This window comes from Cryptomeria japonica, chromosome 3, assembly GCF_030272615.1.
Source record: "Cryptomeria japonica chromosome 3, Sugi_1.0, whole genome shotgun sequence".
NCBI classification, from domain to species: domain Eukaryota; kingdom Viridiplantae; phylum Streptophyta; class Pinopsida; order Cupressales; family Cupressaceae; genus Cryptomeria; species Cryptomeria japonica.
In genome coordinates this window covers 156,524,241-156,546,255 of record NC_081407.1, presented here as the reverse complement: position 1 = coordinate 156,546,255, position 22,015 = coordinate 156,524,241, and positions in this window count along the sequence as shown.

The window sequence follows — 22,015 nt, the reverse complement described above, 5'->3', positions numbered from 1 at the left end:
AAAAATGTATACCGGTGAGTACCAATTAAGTGATCAACCCAAAATGGTGTGTGTTGCCATCAATGACAACACAACTAAGCCGGATGAGTGTCAATTTCCAACATTGATTAGGAGGAGCTACAAACTTATTTCCTTTTTCATTCACACCAGGTATAGATATGGTATTATTATCAATAAGGTCTTGAATCTTACTCCGTAGGGAATAACACTTTTCAGTGTCATGGCCGAGTTGACGTTGATATTGGCAAAAATATTTGGAGTCATGATAAGGTGGAAAAGGTTTGGTTGTGTCAATTGGTTTGATGGGAGGAAGTTTCAACACATTTTTTTCTATAATTGTGTCATAATGTTATGAAAAGACTTGGAAAGAGGAGTAAATACTTTTCTAAAATACTTGGATAAAGGAGGCACATATATTGTTGCACACGGGGGCTTCACTAGTTAGGAAATATTATATCACATGCATTCATATTGGGGGGTTTAATATCCCAAAAATGAGGGTGCAATATATTGTCTATTGGTGAAAATAGGGAGGTTTTTAATTCTATCTATGAAAAAATATAATATTTGGTGAAAATGGGTGGGCTTTTAATTCAAGATGTGTATTGGGAGAGGGTGACAAAAAAGGAGTTTAGGGCAATATTTTTTTCAAATAGGGGGATTCTTTAGTATGCCATGAATGCACATGCTATAACCCAGGTTCAATAAGTGAAGCCCTCGTGTTGTTGTGGTTGTTGCCTGGGTATTGTTGTTTTCATTGAACTTTATGAATCCCTTGTTTAGTTTAAACTTCACAAAAGGTTGTTGGGCACTTTCATTCTTATCAATCAAAGCCATTGAAGGAGATTGTTCAAATTGACTCACTTGAAGCTGATAGTTATGAAGTACTGTGCACAATTGCATAAAGGAAGTAAACTCAAAAAACAAAAGCTTATCCCTAATGTATTTTTGCAAGTTAGAAATGAAAATTATTTGAACATCCTAATCAAGCATAGGGTAAGAAATTTGAGAATACAAATGCCTATATCTACCAATAAAATTAGCCACTTTTTCTTTAACACCTCACTCACAATGCATCAAATCAGTCAAAGTAATCTTAGGACCAAAATTATTGTGAAATTGTTGAAATGATGTAATTGAATAAGAAGGAAAAGAACAATACCATTGCAAATATTTATCCCTAAATGTTCTAGTAAACAATTTAGCCAAATGTCTTTGATCATAAGAAAATTCACTAAACAAAATTTAAAATGTTTTCACATGAGTTAAGGAATTACCTTTTCCATTATAATTATCCAATTGAGGGACTTCCACATGTTTAGGGGGGATGAAATGAAAAATATTGAATTAGATAATTTCCTTGCTACATCAAATGTGGGCACATTAAACTTGGATTGGTTCATGGAAGCTATTTGTTGTTGCAAGGATGACACAGTTTATCTAGGCTATTAATGGTTGCTCTAGTTGATGGATTGAAATTAGAAATGTTGGATTGGTATGGAGGAGTAACATTGTTAAACGCACAAGGAGCTTGAGAATAAGGAGGTGGAACACTATGATAGTTATGTATGGGAGATTATTGGGTAACAAATGGAAGACTCGCAGAAGGAGGGATAATTTTTTATTATTATTAATGTTGCCCCCTCATCTAACATGTGTAGGAATAACATTTTGTGTGGAATTACCCATGATGTTGGATGTAAAAGTAGGCACACTAGTGATAGAATTAGTCATAGGAATAGAATGATTAACTTCACTAGGAGATTGTGTAACCAAGGACTTCAACACAACTTCTCAAATGCATGATATAAGTGTCAAGAATATGAGCAAGGTCACACAACAAATCAATGTCAACTTTATCACTTTAAACAATTCTTTTTTATCCTTCAATCAATGGGATAGCCTCACTTTCTTGGTATTGTTGACTCATCCATTGTTGAAGATTTTCAAATTCATTGTCAATCTTCTCCAATTGGTCAACAGAAACCCTAGTTAGTTATTCACCCTCATCATGAGAATTATGTAAAGAATGGGGATAAATAACATCAATTGTTGGAATAGAATAACCACCCACATTCTCATGAAATAAGTTATCCAAATTAGGCTCCATATCCTTAGTAATTAAACCATGGGAAGCTTTAATTCTACAACTTCTTCTCATGGGAATATTATAGGTAGGACTAATGGTAGTAAAACTCATGCACAAAGGAGAAAAATTTCAATTTGAATTTGAAAATTATGATTAAGCAATACAAAATTTTGTGAAAATGAATAATTAACCAATTAATTAATAAATTTAATTTATGAATTTGAAAGATAAAAAGAATCTAGATCATAACATAACATTCACAAACATCAGATCTGAAAATTAATTTTAAAAATTATGCAACCCACATGGTAAATTTTAGAATTATAAATTAGGGTTTTATTAAATTCAACCACTAAATTTATGTAATTCAATTTGAAAATGAGATCTAGGAGGGACAATTTGAATTTTAAATTAAATGAATAATCATATTTGAAATGATAAATCCAAATTAGACAACCCACAAGCCCAATTTTAGAATAAAAAATTAGGGTTTTTGTTGATTCGACCTCTAAATTTTTAAAATTCAAAAAAAAATTAAGCTTGCAAATATAAATTTGAAATTGAAATTGTATAAACACTCAAAGATGAGAACATAAATTAGAATTGCAGGTGTAAGGAGTCTAGTTCACCAAAATGTCATGGTGAAAATATTAGGGTTTCCACCATTAGATGTATGAAAATCACTAATATTTAAACTTAGCCCACCATTAATTAAAGAGGGGTGTAGATATAATGGATCTAGCCACAAATCAGTAAGGATAAGGGTTGATAATTCTATCAGATTTACTAGATTTGATTGAATTTTCCTCTTTTAAGTTGAATTGTAAAAATGTTGAAATTAGGGTAAATGTGTTGGAATGGATGTAAAAACGCATGAATGGTAAACTACAGTCATCTGATTGAGCCATGAGCCTGGATTTGAGAATTGTAAATGTATTTGGATCGGTTCCTAGAAGGAGCTCCTAATTTTTTGGGATCGAAATGGTGGTCGCTTTGGTCCTCTGTACTTTTCGCACTCCAATGTGTTGGCAAGACACACTATAGGTATGTTGTGATGTTATCATTGATGGCAACTCATATCAGTTTTGGCATCTACACTTCATTTTTTTATCATTCCAAAAGAGTGAGTGAATATTGCTTGAGTCTGGTAAGGTCCGGTAAGATGAATAGGGTATCCGACAGAGTGTACAATGTTTTGGTTGGCAGATTATTTCGGTTGAGTATTTTTCTTTGTGGGTCTAGGAGATGTATTATGGATATGAAAATTACCTTATTCTAGGTTTGCAGCCTCCAGTGATAAGTTTTTTGTAAGTCAAAAGATTTGATAATCATGTTTTTGGCTAGAAGAGTGGTTATCTATGGTAACGTGAGGTAATTCAGTATGCGGATCTTTCGGATCAATTTTTGTGGTTGTTTATGTGTTCTAGGTTGGTAAGCTAACCTGTGGGAAGCATGTGGATTTTTTTTTTTGGTCCACTCAATTGTTTTTGGATCGAATTGAGTCGACTTGTGTACATGTTTCATCTTTTGTGATGTGTTCTTGAAGCCAACTTGGTGGTGACCTAAATTGGTGATGCAGATATATAAGATGGGTTTATTTGATCATTTTGGTATTTAATGATTATGTGGAATATGTGTATAAGAGATTATGCACAGTTTAGCATGTGCAAGGTGAATATTTGTGCTTCAATATGTTGTAGAATATCATAACAAAACAGTATTGCAAAGCAAAGTAAGAATATGTTTTGTGCTTAACTGAAACTATATCTAGGTATTTGTTGATGCTACTTCATAGTTCAAAACGTCATTGTAATCTATTACAAACATTTTTAAGGAAATGAGCCTTTCAAGTTGTAGCCCTTATTGTAAACATTGGGCAGTGAGCTCTAGGCAGTGTGCCTGAATGCATGTGCATTCCCCTATGTAATATTTGTATACTTCTAATAGAGTATACCAGTATTGTGGGTTTGAATTCCATCGTGGTTTTTCCCTTAACTGGGTTTCTACTTTAAAATATTGGTATTATGGTGTTGTTGATCTTCACTTTGTATTTCTACACTTTAATTTCCTTCATATTAAAAGTTGTTTAAAGGACAGATTGTAAAAGTTAAAAATTGCAGAACACTAATTCACCCCCCCCCCCTCTCAATGTTCCTTGATTCCAACAATTGGTATCAGAGCCTAATTCCTTGGAGGAAGCCTAATAGCTTGAGGTTTATCTAGGAAGGTGAATCAATGGGTTTTGGTTGTCTTAGAAAGCAACTAGTTGTTGCTCTTGAAGATCTTGATCATGCACAAGATGAGAACCGACAAGTGAAAGAAAATCTCAAAGATGTTGAAGAATACATTGACACATTGAAGGACCAGTTGAAAAAATCAAGAGAAAAGAGAAAGGAACTTGTTGATCAACTTAAGCAAAAGGAAAGTCAGAGCATTGATGAAGAAGCCTCGAGGGAAAAGACAAAAGAATGTGATAGACTAGCTAGAGTGAAAACAGTCCAAAAGAATGAAATAGAAGCTATTGCGATGAGATTGACAAAATAGATTGAAGGAAGAAGAATGAAGAAAATATTTCTTAGTCCCTGAAAGACAAATCTGAAGAATGTTGTAGACTTGAGAGTGAGAATGGAAAACTGAAGCTTGACCTACAAGATGTTAGACAAGATGAGGAAGATCTTGAAAGGTAGATCATTCTTATTAGTTATGATCTTGATGTCGTAAATGGATACAAGGAGAAGTTCCAGATCAATTCAGATAATCTTGATAAAATTCTTGCAAGTCAGAAGAATCCTAATGACACTCAAGATCTTAGATATGAGAAAGGAGAAAGCTTTGGGTCTGATCAAAGAAATCCTAAGACTCAACAACAGAAGAGAAATTCAAGAAGGCCTCCAGTAAGACAACCTAATACTCATAAATTCAATGGTAATTGTTTTATTCATAGTAAATTTGGTCATATGCCAAGTCAATGCAAAAATAGGATGATCAATAATGCTTCATCTTTTACCGGTCAATGTTTCAAATGCAATAAGTATGGTCATAAGGAAAATGTATGGAGAAGTGTGATGAATAACTTTCAAGATAAGAGAAATATCAGATGTTATGCATGTGGTATGTTTGGACATGTCTCTAATCAATGAAGATCAAGAAGAAATTAGATGAATTTTAAACCTATGCAAGGAAATGTTGTTTTATATGCTTGCAACAAATCCAGTCATATTGCTAAGTATTGTAAAAGTAGAAATGTGAATAGGTGAGGTTTGGAAGAAACGAACAAGAATGAGAAGCCAGATGAGAAGGGAAAAGAAAAATTTGAGCATATCAGAGATCAGATCAGATGAAAAGGAGGTAGGAAGTGGGTCCACACCTGATTCCGGTGTTGGAACTTGATCTAGTAACTGGACCTAGGAATCCAACCTTGGGGGAGTTATAATGCAAATCTTTCAAACCCCCTGTTTGAATATTTGTGCATGTTTATGGTAGGTTGTAGAAGTATTTGTGATTGCAAATGTTTTTGGTAGATTTCAGGAAGATTTGAACCTATTTGGAGATCTGGTGAAGATTTTTTGATAGATATAGAGCATCCGAAAGAATTAGGGTAGAGTGCATTTATTGCTGTGAAAAGTTAGGTTTGTGGAGAATAAAAGGTAACTGTAGATACCTACTAAATTAAATATTTAATTAATTCATCATTTCTTCTATCCAACTATTAATTAAATTCAATATTTGATTAATTAACCCAGTTTCACCTTTCTACTATTAATTAAATAAATTATTTTATTTATTTGATTGAATTCACCTAGCCAGTTTCTTCTATTAATTGAATAAATTATATTTATTTGATTAAATCCCCTTTCCCACATTTAATTAAATTTACATTTGATTGAATGCATTCTTCCATATAAATAAATCTATATTTATTTATTAATTCTCAACCCAATTGCATTCTAGACTACAAAACCCACTTGCATGCTAGTCATTCTTCTAGAACCTCCAAAATCCCTCTTAATTAACCAAATTCTATCCTAATCATTGTCACATTCCTAAATTATAGGAAGTAACTTCTCAAAATAGGAGAAAGTCATCCAAAATCATTTAAAGGACTTATTTCTCAAAGATGTTAGCTTGCAAAGTCTTCCAAACTTGTAAGGCTCTTACATAAGCCTTGAAGGTTTTCTCCCTTCAAGAAAGTTAACCATCAAAGTCTTCAAAAATTATTTAATGCACTTACAATACTTCCCTTCTTCAACACACTAACCCACATGGATTTTTCTCTTTACCATGGTTAAACTTTTCACAAGAGTTTACCCATTGGTCAATAACTTTTGTCATTGGATAATAGCTTTATCCAATAACCCAACCATATGAGGGCAACCCTCATGTTTTCTCAAGAATTTAATGCTTATTTCACCTCCTCTCAATCCTTCTCATGGTGACACTTGTCAATTTGGGATTGGGTTGAAACTCCCATATGGATCAAAAATCATTCAATGCTATCCCTTCATAAGCTAATTCAATCTTGGCCATCCAATTGCCCATTTCTTCTATAAATAGGCCTCATTTCTTCATTAGGAGGATCCCAAGTTTTTGTATCCAGGTTATCTAATTTTCTTGTGTGTAGATTATCAAGGAGTCCTATTTGCTTCTCTTTGCAAGTTTGATCACTTAGGGGCATTTTAGTGTTAAAAAAATCATCATGTTAGCATAGCATATCATGTTACTGTAGCATATCATGTTAGCATAATCTCATTTTAGCCTCGTCATCTTTATCATATCATAGCTTCTCAATATCATATCATATATCTTAGTTGCACTTGCATTTAGATCTTTATCAATTCGTCCCTCATTCTGTAGGTAGTCATTCTAAAGATCAAGTTCTCAAGTAATTTGAGAACAACCTTGATTTGAAGAATCCTTAGAGATAGACAGCAATGGAACGGTTTTAGGAGACTAATGATTTAACCTGTTTTGTTCATTTGATCTCTCTCATATAATGTTTCATTGGTATGCAAGTTGTTTGTGGTCTTGATTGACTAACCCTTCTTTCTTGCATACATTTTTAGCATCCACCATGGGGCAACCCACTATTTAACAAAAAATTTCTATAGGTTTCACGTAGCCCAAAAATGCAGACATTTTAGTGCATTTGACAATTTTCCTAGCGCATTACACAAATTTTGTAGCGCATTTAAAATTTTTGCTAGTGCATTTGATCTGTCTTGTAGAACTTTTTAACACATTTTGTAGAACTTGATATCTTCTATAGCTCATTTGATATCTTCTATAGCACCTTCAACCTGGCTTGTAGCACATTTGGCATATTTTGTAGTGCATCTATTCTCTGTTCTGGTGCATTTGTAACAGACAGCAAAAAAATCCGTAACACAAATTTGAAATTTAGGCTTGTGAGCCCACCATGATAACTGAATTGGTTGACTGATTTTGTAGGTGTTTAATGTTTGTTGCAAGGTCCAAGGAGTTAGCCAAGAATTTTAGATTTATTTCTCTTAAGTTTTTCTTTTACAAATGAGCTTAAAAAGAATTCATCTTTTATTTTTGTAAAAGCTTGAAAGGAACCTCACTTATAAATTGGTGCTTAAAAAGAATCTAATTTGTTCTTTGGTGCTTAAAAAGATCGCACTTTCTTTCTTGCAAAGGATTAAAAAGAACAACAATCAAAACTTTCCTTTTTACAAGAAGATCACACTTACTTTATTGTTTTCTAAAAATAATAAAACAACTTTGTTTTCAAAAGGGTAAAAATAACAATCACATTGTATTTTGTAAGTTAATAAGAACAAGCCACTTGTTGTGCCATCAATCTTAATTTGTTATAGTAAAGTGATTCAAAGTTTTTCAAAGATTATTATTCCAAATTTTTGGAACAATTTCTATGTTGGATTAAAAGGAACACCATGTTTGTTGGAGCAACATCTCCAAATAGCAATTAGATCACCATTGCAACAAGGAATTAAAAAGAACAACTTGTATTCCATGTCTTGAAAGTGATAGGTATACGCTCTCCCCTTAATTGGGTGATAAAAAATCCAAACTCACTATTTACTTTCTTTCTTTAATTTCTTGCAATAAGATAACACCTTTAGTAGGCCCGCCCTCCTGAGAAGCCCATAAGGTCGGTGAGAGGCGAACGACCTAAGTGGGGAATGACTAAAGACAAGTAATTTGACCCACTATAATCAAATGTGGATGTGATAAAAATCATGTCCAATGGTAGTTTTGCATTGATAGCCTCCCCCTAGTATCCTTGAGATACGTAAAGCCTTTGTTCTAAACGTTGGGAAGCCAGGACTAAGGGAGTTTATTTTTGATGCACCAAATGAAACCCTTTCTATGAACCTTAGAACTAGAAGCCTTGTTGAGTCAGTTATCTAGACATCCTTAATATCATAGTGCAAGGGTGGGGAAGAATCCGCCCCCAAGACACTCACCATACATCTCCCAAGAAAATGATCCAATTGAGGAGAAAACCTCTTTAGTTCAATTTTTGGACAAAGGCAAAAAAATGGGCACACCTTAGGGTGTGACATGGTTGTTTGAGCTGAAGGAGTATCTGGTTGTGGGATATGGTATCATTGATTACCATTAAGATTAGAAAGTATGATTGATGTGTATTCTTGTTCAAACCCAGTGAAAGCAAAAGAGGATTTGAAAAGATCCTTAAGAACATACAATCAATTTTTAAATTAGAGACAAATCTGCTATTGTGTTCATGAGTGCCTACTATTTCCTTGTCAGATATGACAAAAACATATTAATAAAAATCCAATAAAATCATAAATCACTTCAAATTTGCAACAAAAATCAGAAAATCCCACTGAATGGCGCCTTTGATCATTTATGTGGTGCATTTGAGAATTCCTCTAGTGCATTTTATTTATCTTTCAATGCATTTAACCAAAACATTAGCACATTTGATCATTATATTGGCACATACAACATTTGTATTAGTGCATTCAACAACAATGTAGTGCATATACTGTGGCACATTTGAGACAAAGGGTGTTTATAGGCCAAATTTGAGAATTCTAAAAATTGATTCAGATACCCTTTTAGGTCTTCTCTCAGATTCAATTGTCACAAACAGGGTTTCTTCAAACAAAATCAGGGGATATCAACTAGTGATCTAAGTTTCACAATTTTGACCAATATCAACATCAAATACTTAGCTAGTTATCAAAGTTAGTCAAATCAATCTAGTTTCCAATATCATGATAAATCATCCTTCATCGGGGAACTTCATTACATCACTTGATGCACTTAGTCATATCAATAGAGGAATATCACCCTCTATTCAACTTAGTAAGCTTGGGTGTCAAAACAAGGTTTTATTTTCAAATTAACCTATCCAAAACTAAAACTTTGATCACTCATATGACCACTCCTCGACACTTAAAGAGGAAGAATCTTCGTCAGAAGACTAATTTAAAGAGGAAAGAGCCTAGTCAAAAGAAGATATTGAAGAAAAGGAAGTTTCTCTACATAAACCGCAAACTCCTTCTAAAGCATCACATTTTTTTGCACGATTTCCATAACTATCTACACGGTCAAGGAACTGAGTTTGATGAGGAATCCTTAAAAACACATGCCTTCACACAAAGGTCGACAGTATCACAACGTATCAACAAAGGTGGAAAGATAAATTTGACTTATTTACCTAAAGATCCAATCACTTATTGAATCACGTTTCAAATAGATCATTCACATGCCCATCTTTAGTCGATCTCAAAAGTGTAAAGAGAAAGAAGAAGAACCCGAATCAAGTATGGGGTATAGAGAAGCCAACCCCTTCTATGAATATCTCAATACTGATGAAGATGAGATCACTAAGGACCTCATTCAAGAGGCCCGGAAATATGCCAACTTTCAAAAACATATAGAAAAACTCATAGAAGCCCACACGCAAAAATACTTCCTCATGCTAGCAAGAAAGGGTGTTAAAAGCCCTAGATATTTTGAGATGGAGCAGTTAAGGCAAACACATCATGAAACAAAAGAGGAACCAAGAACACATTACCATTATAACCAGGATGAAAATGACCCTATGGCTAACATCACACAACAACACCAAGCTCTTCAACAACAGATGCAAGACATATGTAGCAAGGGACAACAAGAAGATATTCCTTAGAGGATATTTGCCACTACCCATTTGATAGAAGCTTGAACATGATACCATTTCCACCCAATTGTGAAACTCCCAAATATGATAACTATAATGGAAAACTAACCCCCAAGATCATGTAAGGGATTTTTGTGCCATAAGTTTGGAATTCACACATAATGATACCTACATGATGAGATTGTTTCCAAGAAGTCTAGGTGGACAAACTATGGAATGGCTCTCAAAACTCACACCGGCCATAAGATCATTTGAAGAGTTAGGGAGCAAATTTGTGTCACAATACTCTTACAATATCCAACATGAGATAATCATGCTTGATCTTTGCAATACCAAATAGAAAAACAATGATCCATTCATGACATCCCTGCAAAGATGGAGATGATTGATTTCTAGATACCCCCGACCAGTACCTGAAAAGGAAAAGATGGATATCTTTATGGACAATCTTAGTAGTGAAATGAATTATCAACTCCAATTGCAATTTCCACCTAGCTTCTAGAAATTGATCGATAATGGTATAAAAATAGAAGAGGCCTTGATTAAAAGAGGAGTTTTTAAATTCCCTAAGGAAGGCACCAATTCTTCAAACAACTACAACTACAACTACAATAACAACAACAACAACAACCACCCTGACAATTCCAAATTCTAGATGAACAAGAATATCGTCAATGATTGTGTAGTAGACGCTCACAATGTGAAAGAATAACAACCAATATTGAACTTATCAGGTACTACACCAACCAACAATCAAGGAAACAATAACACAAAACCAGCTCCTACACCATATCGAAGGAAATTCACACCTTTGGGGAATCACTTGAATCAGCATTCAAAGAAATTTTGGCAAACTAACTCATCACATTGCCAAACACAAGGGATTTTGAACTGTTAGGCTCAATATGGAAAGCTAATGTACTGAGAGGGGAGGGGTGAATCAATACTCCAAAACTTTTCTTGAATAATAACTTTACTGTTATGCATAAACCGAATAGTGCAGTAACATAAAATAAAGCTAAAACAAATAGATAACAATCATACATGATTCACCCCATAACACATATATTTTGGTTACGAAGAAACTCTTGGTTAGAGAGAAAAACTGCGGTGGGGATGGCACCCACAACTTCACTACTGCAATAATAAAGAGTACTTGATTAGAGCTAAATATTAGCTATTTCTGATAGAGATATTTCTGATAGCTTACCTTGTTAGGAGTAACAAGATTGTTAGATCTACCTTGCTAAAGGATTTTACAACACTTAATCTAAATGCTGCACTTGGTTAGAGGCTTTACAATTTATAGACTTGATTAGAGTCTTTTACCCTGTTAAAGGTTTCTCTTTCAACTTCACAATATTACAATAAAATCATTACAAATATTTGCAACTTTACATTTGAAATGTTATAGCAGATTATATGTGCTCAGAATAGATTACCTTGCTTATAGCATACCTCGGTAACCCATATAGTAACTCAGTAAACCCTTCTGTTTACTCTATTCTTCGACCGTTCTCTGAAAAACCTTCTCGGTGACCTCTGTGTCTCTGTAACAGTCTTCTTTTTCTCATACATACACCCTTAACTCATGCTGTACAAATAGATCTCTTATGACAGTGATCCAATTCATTGCTTTGATCTTACAAACATGATTCCTCAAATGAATAACTATACAAAATATTTCATTGGTTAGATGACCTCGAAATCATACACAATCTTCTAGTGAAATTTCCAATGTGATAATAGTTAGATGTGCCTCGATCTTGTAACACATTTTCATATGCATGTCTAGGTTCAATGAATCTGGTAACACATTTCACTCGGTGTATATCAACTCGGTGTGTCATCTTTGTTGCTCAGTAGACATGAAAAAGATACTCGGTAGACAGCTCGGTGTATACTGCATTCTGTGACTGCTTTGTTCTGTAACCGACTAGACTGTGCATACCGACTTCTCTGTGTATACCGACTATATGATTCGATAGTGTTAACCGACTAGAGTATATAGTATAACTTTGACATAAAACTAATGGCAATCTGATAAGTAGTATATTCAGAAAAGCAACAAAGAAAAACTACTTTCAAAGTTATAACTCAAAAATCTATATACTTTGCAAAATGATTATACTTGACAGTATATACAATAGTCAATGAAATAGTATATTCAAATATACTCCCCTTATCATTATACTGTACATAACTCTGATTTTGCATGCTCAGTTTTGTTCTTCTGTGCTCTGCTTACTATCATGTATACTGCTCTTGGATACTCTGCATACTCTGCTCGGTATACTCCCCCTATATACTATACTCCGAATACTATATCATTCTCAATACTATATCAAAACTGTATCACTCCCCAAATATATAGTATCACTCCCCCTTTTTGACAAACATCAAAAACTTAATTTCCATCCAGGGGCGGTAACTAGTCAAAAATGGATTTGTACTTTTTTCGGGTGTCGATGAGAGTGACAGAGAGTGCATCCTTTACAATGTCCATTAAAGAATTTTGTGCTTGAATATCAGCCAATAGTGATATTAAGCCATCAAGAGTGCTTCCCCCTTGTGTAGTAGATAGGCGTGTGGCTTGGTTAAGCTGTTCTTGGACTGATGAAAGATGTGGAAGAAATAATGTCTGGAGTGTCATTATATCCATCCTAATCTTGTGTTCTTCATTTCTTAAGTCCAATTGTTGAGCCATGAGTTGTTGTAACCTTGTATAAAAATTATGAATTGAATTTGGCTCTATGGTCAACTTGCTTGAGAGATCGGTGATCTCTTGCTCAATTGTCTCTATTTTATTCTTAATGTCTTTAATGAATAAAGAAAATGTGTAGAGTTTCTGAAATAAATAAAGAATGTGCTTGAGTTGAGGGGACAACTCAGCAATGAATTTGACAAGTTTGACTTTGCCAATAGCTAGAGCTTTCTGTACCTCTTCTATCATTTTTGCAGTAAGCTCCTTGTCTTTTAGCTTGCTCAAATACTCAGATGCATCAACTCTGGATGTTTCTATTTGATTAAGGAGTTCATCTAGTTGAATGTGGATGGCTGCATCGGTTGACACTGTAGCTGTAGGTAGCTTATCTAATAGTAGTGTCTTCACCTTCTAAAGTACTTTATTCTTCTTTTGTATGGCCATCTGTTTTTCTTGTTCGGCCTTTGCTTTGCATAGTTCACCAAAATCAATGAGTGCTTGCCCCTTTAATTTTGATATATCCACATTGGACAACACTATCGGTTTAGATAAATCAACTTTGAAACTATGCTTTTTCACCTTCTTCTCTTTACCTTTGGCCGGTTGGACCAAGACAATAGCTTGGGAGGCTTGCTAACCCTCGGTTGGTTGCTCGGTAGAGGCAACACTTTGGTCGGTTCTTGTAGCCTCTATGGTGTCTTTTGGTGTCTCAGTACTAGGTGTCTCAGCTGCAACATTTTCAGTGCTCAAAGGTGCTTGAGAGGTATGTTCTAGAGTAGTATCTTCTCCTGCTGTAGACTTGTGACCTTCGGTGCCTTGTGCTGTATCCTGAGGAGCTTCAGTAGAGACAGGTTGAGTGATCGGTGGATAAGGCTGAACTTGTTCTAACACAGATTCACTAGATACAAGTTTTGTATATGTAGTGCCTTCTATTATCTCTTGTTCCAGTGCCTCTACATCCATGACATCTTCATCTATTTGAATAGTGTCAGCAGGGTCTTGTTCGGTAGCGTCAGGACCTTGCTTGGTGGCATCAGGATCATGCTCGATGACATCAATGATTTCAACTGTAGGTTGTTCATCGGCATCCTTGGTTTTGAAGATTTCCTGCCATTTTGCTTTTGTCTCATTTTCTATGTCAATATATTGTTAGGAGTCCCATAGATACTGAGAGGGGGGGTGAATTAGTATCTAACCGGTAAGCAAAATTTCTTAACTTAAAACATGCAGAACATAATATAACAGTGTACCGATATGCAAGAGATAATGCAATAAACAGAATCAAGAACATCCACATGAAAAGTACACCATAACACAAGATTTTAATGAGGAAACCCGGTGTGGAAAAAACCTTGGTGGGATTTGTGACCCACAATATTCACTCACTGGCCAATAAGAGAATATTACTTACAATAGGGGCCTACACATGCAGGAAGGCCAACTGCCTAGAACTCACTGCTCAATGGGAAGTCTCACTGACTTACTATAAGGATTATGCAAATCCAATATCTTGTACTGCTTTACAATAGCATCTTCAATGCCTGATTCAGTACCGGTTCCTGCTCTGTTCTTTACATATACCCCTTGACCTATATTTTGAACATTAGGTCTGCCTAATACTTTCCTTAATTCTTCTACATCATACATCAAATGTCTACAATGATCTCTTTTATATATAAGAGTCATTTTACAATTTGCCAATTTGTCTTATACATTTTTACAATAATAAACAAAATATAGTATAACAAAATCCTGTCGGCCTCTGTGCTAGTATACTTCCTTTCTTTTGTGTCGGTGCCAGTGTCCTAAGTGTCGGTGTAGAGTGTGATCTGTTGATGCCAGTATAATGCCTTGTCGGTGCCATAGGATTGCAAGGTTTCCATCAATGACAAAACCTTCAATCACATACAATGTCTCATTGGAGTGTGCATATGCCAACATATATAGCCCATTCATCAGTTTTAAGGCTCTTTGTTTGACAAGAAACTTTGAATTGTAGGTTTTTAGATTTCTTTTATTTCGGCTACTGACATATCAGGAAATAGATGGACTAGACTTCTTTCTCTGATTTGTTTCTCTGAGTCCATTGCATACTTCCACCTATTATCAATATGCAAGTAAAGTTCATTTGGAAGTGACTTTACTAGTTCCAATGGAGCTAACCGAAACTTTAGAAGTGTGCAGATGACAGCTTCTTCAATTTGTCTCTTCTCATCATTATTTCTAGTTTCATACTTGACATATCTAAATGAACCAAATCTGCCATATTCTTTCATATTGGCAAAAAAGTTTTCAACACTATGTATATTTACCTTCTTGCTCTTGACAATCTGGAATTTGTTTGCATCTTCAGATTCTATATCACTAGACTCTTTTGCCAAAATGAGTCTCTGAGTAGATTTCTTGTATGTCTTTGTTACCTTGGGAGCAGTAACACTCTTTTGTTTCTTACTCGATGATGCTGCTGATGCTCTAGTGTTAGGTCTCTTTGTTGAAGGAGTCGGTTGGGCCTTTGAAGTGTCCTGTTTCTTTATTTTTAACACTTTACCCTTAGGCAATTCAGTGCTCAGTGTTATAGCTGCCTCTTGAGCTTCTAATTCCTCTTTGGTGATGGCAAGAGTGCCTTTGATAGGTGTAGAGGAAGAGTCTTCTCTGAATTTCTCTGACAATGCCTTAATCATCTTTGTTGCTTTTCTTGTAGCTTTGGGTACTACAATATTCATTTTTACCTTTTCCTTTACTTCCTCATAGGTTCCATACCTTAGCTCGGTAGTATGTCTGGGCAATGTAAGAAATGCATTAATTTGTTGTTTTGTGATGTCAAAGTCAATCTCGTAACCCATTGGTGACAAGGATTGAGTCCCTGGTTCCACAATATTCACAGAACAATAATCAGTGTCTACCTCAAAACATATATCATCTTTATGTTTCTCCACTAACTAGGGTGGAATTCGGTACCTATTGTGCATTTTTTCTTGAAATTTACTGAAATAATCATCCATTATATCATTGAAATTATCTCCTAACTTCTTGATGAAGTCATTAATCTGATGGGTGATTGGTTGGTGTAGCTCCCAAACTACTTTACCGACTAATGGAAAGAATTTTTCAAAGTAGAAAAACATGCATACAAGAAGTTAACCAAACTTTAGTGTATTTGTCGAGTTGTTCTTCTTCAGCTTCCTTATTGTGTTCAGATTCTCAAATAGGTTCTTCAATAACACCTCACATAAGTCAACTTTCATTCTCTTTTTCACAATTTTATAAGCTAAGTCAACTGCTACACAAGGTTCACTGTTTTCCCTTGCCAATTGGAAGAAACAGTAACCAATTACTCTAATAGCAAACTTAAGTTCTGCATTAGTGACATTGTTCAATTTCAGTCCTCTGTAGTCTAATTCCACTCCGGTTAAACTGATCAATTCCTTCTGTGATAACATCTTCTGAGCTCAAGCATGATCATAAATAGGATAACTGGTGATCACATGAATGATTTCCTTGGTGATTTTAAATTGTTGCTCTTCCAACCACATTAAATCATCATGAACTCTTCTCAAAACAAACTTGACCCACTAGGGTTTGAACACATGGGGATAGGTTAGGGCTTCAGTTAATCCCTTGATTTTGATGTGTTCATACTTGTTGTTTAATACACCATTGGTACATAATTCATCATAGGTGTCTCTGATTTCAACATGACCAAGTTCCTCAACACAACATTTGGTGAAGAATCTCACATCTTCGACTAGCAATACTCTGTCTAGGATGAGTGAAAAGGCAGTTTTGTCATTCAGTTCGGAGGTGACTTTAGGAGTCAAAGAGTATTTCAGTGAGCGCTTCTCTACATTCTTGACAAGTATGGGATCTTGGATCTTGGGTGCCATTTAAGATTTTAGGTGAAAAACTAGTAAAGAGTCCTTAGGGTTTTAGAATTTCAAACGACGGACGCTTTGTACTTAGCAAATAATGGCAACAAGATCAGTAAACCAGCTTAACAATATGTTGAGATTTGATGTAAATACCTTGGATTTTCTTTGAATGAGGTTTTGATCACCTTGGAATCGCTCTGCTCTTCTCTTTCGAAAACTTGGCGAATGAAAATGACCACGAAAATGCTTTTAAGTACACAAAATACCTTATCGGGCTCCGTGCGGGTTAGGTCAAAAACATTAAATGCACTCGGTTCCTCTTTAACTGATTTAGTCTCTTTTTGTTTTAACCGAGTAACTAAGCTTCCTTCATTTACCAACTTGACAGGCTTCCTATATTCACCGACTTGACAGGTTTCTTGTAAAGTGCTTCAAAGACTTTGATAGAATTTCAAACTTATTAATGCATCTTAACTATGTAGATTTTGAATTTAGTACATAATAGAATAGGAATTGTTATGATTTTAACCTTCAAAGAATCTAGTCCCTTCATATCTTTACCGATTAATTTGGAATAGGTGCACCTAACTCAGTAGGTAAGGTGCTTTCTTCATTTGACACAATTTCCTTCTTTTTCCAAATCATCTTTTATTTCTCTTTTATTTCTTCAGTGTCTTTTCTAGGTTGATCTCTGTAATCTCCAACCAAGTGTCCAACTCTGTGACAATGAAAACATGCCATACCAGGATTTCTCCATGATCTTCGGTTGTTCATTCCAAACCTTATAAAATAGTTGGTACTAATATGTCCATATCTTCAACAACATTCACACCATATCCTTGTATTGTAATCCCATGGTACTACTGCATATTGTCAGTAAGCATCTGTGTAAGTTCGGTAACCTCTAGTGTTTGCTCGGTGGGCATACCACATGTAGTTCTTTTGCTTAAACCAACACTTCTTGGTACTATGTCCATATCTATTGCAGTTTCTACAAAACCCTTTAAATTTTGCCTTCTGATAATTGTTAACAGACTTTGTCCTACATTGATTAGATGTGTGACCATATTTATTGCAATTGTAACAATAACCATTGAACTTAGTGACATTCGGTTGCTTACCTTTTCTGATTTGGCATATGTTGGCAATGTGACCTTGATTTCCACAGTAGTTGAAAATAGGCTTCTTTCTTTTGATGTTATTCCTATTTCCTGCTTGCTTTGATGATTCTCCTCTCTCGGTAGTATGAATTCCTTTCTCGGTAGAGTCTTTTCCTTTGTAACCGAGTCTTGCATCTCCATTGGGTCTTCTTGTATTCAGTTGCTCATCCAACATCTTTGATGCTTCATAACTCTTCCTCGGTATTTCTTTGGATTTCTTCTCTATTTCAAGTTCATCGTTCAACCTTGATACTTCAAATTTCAATGCTTGATTTTCATCATTCTTCAGAATTGCTTCATGATGTGCATAACCTAGTTGATCTGTTATATTTTGTTGAATCCCAGTCAACCTTATGATTTCATCATTTTTGTCAGATACTAAGACTTCAAGTTGTTGTTTCTCTCTTTCTAGATCTCTTGCTTTATCCTTAGATGTTCTTAATGCATCTAGATTTTTAGTCATTTGTGTGCTGAAATGTTCATGTTCTCTTTTCATTGCTTTTAGTTGATCAGCCAATGCTTTGTTCTTTTCTTTCCATACTTCAATCATTTCTTTAGTCTCTTTAGATATATTTTTCTCAAATGATGTCTCAATTAGTTCCACTAACTCTTGAGAGTCCTGCAAATCATCAGATAATCTTCTTCTTACTTTCAGAGATTTTTGCATCTATTTTTGCATGTCTGCAATCACTTGATTAGCATGATCTAGCTCTTCTTGCAGATACACAATCCTCTGAGATATTTTATAGCCTTCCATTGATAAGATATTTCTCTTTAGGTAGTTAAACCCTTTTCCAAGATTCAAGCTCTGATACCAATTGTTAGGCCCAATATGGAAAGCTAATGTACTGAGAGGGGAGGGGTGAATCAGTACTCCAAAACTTTCTTGAATAATAACTTTACTATTATGCATAAACCGAATAGTGCAGTAACATAAAATAAAGCTAAAACAAATAGATAACAATCATACATGATTCACTCCATAACACATATTTTTTGGTTACGCAGAAACTCTTGGTTAGAGAGAAAAACTACGGTGGGGATGGCACCCACAACTTCACTACTGCAATAATAAAGAGTGCTTGGTTAGAGCTACATATTAGCTATTTCTGATAGCTTACCCTATTAGGAGTAACAACATCTGTAGATCTACCTTGCTAAAGGATTTTACAACACTTAATCTAAATGTTGCACCTGGTTAGAGGCTTTACAATTTATAGACTTGATTAGAGTCTTTTACCCTGTTAAAGGTTTCTCTTTCAACTTCACAATATTACAATAAAATCATTACAAATATCTGCAACTTTACATCTAAAATGTTATAGCAGATTCTATGTGCTCAGAATAGATTACCTTGCTTATAGCATACCTCATTAACCCATATAGTAACTCGGTAAACCCTTCTATTTACTCTATTCTTTGACTGTTCTCTGAAAACCTTCTCAGTGACCTCTATGTCTCTGTAACAATCTTCTTTTTCTCATACATACACCCTTAACTCATTTTGTATAAATAGATCTCTTATGATGGTGATCCAATTCATTGCTTCGATCTTACAAACATGATTCCTCGAATGAATAACTATACAAAATATTTCATTGGTTAGATGACCTCGAAATCATACACAATCTTCTAGTGCAATTTCCAATGTGATAACAGTTAGATGTGCCTCGATCTTGTAACACATTTTCATATGCATGTCCAGGTTCAATGAATCTGGTAACACGTTTCACTCGATGTATATCAACTCAATGTGTCATCTTTGCTGCTTGGTAGACATGAAAAAGATACTCGATAGACAGCTCGTTGTATACTGTGTTTTGTGACTGCTTTGTTCTATAACCGACTAGACTGTGCATACCAACTTCTCTGTGTATACCAACTGTATGATTTGGTAGTGTTAACTGACTAGAGTATATAGTATAACTTTGACATAAAACTAATGGAAATCTGATAAGTAGTGACATGAACCTCAATTCAAACCATCATGGTGGAATGACACACATCACTGCAAGTATCATAGTGTGGAGGTGGGAAAAGTAAGATTGGGTGACTAGGACCTAATCCCACTTTTGCCAGCACATTGGGAATATGAAATTGCCTAGGGAGATAGATCACTTTGGTTACTTCTTGTGAGAAAGAGAGAGCCAAGGATTACCTCTTAGGTTTTCTATTCCTCCTATTGCAAACGATGAGAAAAACTAGGGTTTGATTGATCAACTAGACTAGGAGATGAAGAATGAAGCATAAATGAACTTGAAATTGTACAAACTTGCAGATCTGAAACTAAGATACTAAAAGCATGAAAGAGGGAGGATTTTGGATGTGTACCTGATGCTAAAAACTGAGCCAAACTGACTAGGACTAGGGTGCCATGCCACTGTCCCTGAGAATCTGACAAAGAGTTGTAACTGGAGAGATGGAATCTGAAGGTTCTGAAGCTAAAACCTGTTGAAAATGACTAATTTTGAGGGGGACCAGGGCACCATGCCCTTGGCCTAGGTAGGACTAGGGCACCACACCCTTGTCCTAGGTAGGACTAGAGAACCACACCCCTGTCCTAGGTAGGACTAGGGTGCCACACCCTAGTCCTTGGTAGGAAAAGGCTACCACACCCTTGTCTTAGGTAGGACTAGGGTGACACGCCCTTGTCTTGGGCAGATTAGAGCAAATAGGATAATTTTAGGCTATTCTGATGCCTTTTCTTGATCCAAAACGGCTACTCGGTACCTTTTCCTGCACCTACAACTAAAGAAGATAGGGTTTGGGTGGCTATATAAGGTTTTTCCTTAGTCAAACCCCTATTTTGGTGATATCCACCTCCATAAATAGTCAATAATGTACTAAAAATGTGTGTGCTAGAACCTTGTGTGTATGCAAGATCCTAAATGATAAGAAAGTATTGCTACCCTACGCATGAGAGAAAACCCTAAATGTAAATGTATATTTAAATGACAATGCCTCAAATAAAATGTGCTAAATTATCTATAGAATGAATGTAAATGTGCAAATTAATGTAAAGAAGCTCATACAAAGACATGAAAGTAACATGAAATCATACCAATCCCCAAGGAAAGATATTGCCACTAGATCTCCTATCACTCCTCAATGTCTTCAAGGCTCCTAATTTATGATGAATGCTTGATGAAATGTTGTTGAATGTTGTTGAATGTTGTTGAATGTTGTTGAAGACTCCACATAGGCTTCTCTTTCACTACATAGCAGGATCCTTATGCTTACTCCAATAGCTTTTTCCTAGATTTGATTCCCTTCCATCCCTTCAAATGAAGAAAGAGAGCTTTTATGTATGAAACCCAAGATCTTAATTTCAACTTGAATCCATCTTTAGGCTGACCTAGGAATTGAATTTCCTACCAATCTTTTGGGTTTAAGCATTATAATATCATAGAATTATGCTCCTAAAATTTTGGGAAAAAAGTCGGGGACCATATGCACTTTCGCCACGGTCTGACCAAAATTTCACTAAATTTTCAGGACCATTAGATATGATGATATTAGAGATAATCCCAAAGTTACAGTTGATTTCAAGGTGTTTTGATATGCAAAATCAAGCTTTAAAGGTCGAAATAGGACATAATTAGGGTTTATGATTAAATGATTTATTGGAGGAAAAAATAAAAAGGGACACACTTAGGGTAAAGGGCCCAATTTTATGATGTGTGAAGTGATGAGATATGACTTCAGATTAAATTAAATTAATTAATTAAATTCTTAAAGGGAAATTAGAAATGCAAGATGCAAGCCACACTAAGGCGGGTGCTAACCTAAGTGTGAAATTGTACCACCCTAGCAAGGGTGTACAATTTACAACACTACTTTTAGCCCCCACTTCAGCAATCATATGACACTACGTGCATATGCAAGCTAAAGTACAAAAAAGTAAACATTCATGAAAAAGGATATATCCACAAGTTGTCGAATGAAGTCCCCAATGACATCTGCAGTACACAGTTAGGATCCACACCCTACCATAACACATGTTAGATAAAATCGCAAAATCACCTAGATGCTTACTAAGGAAGGTGATGAAAA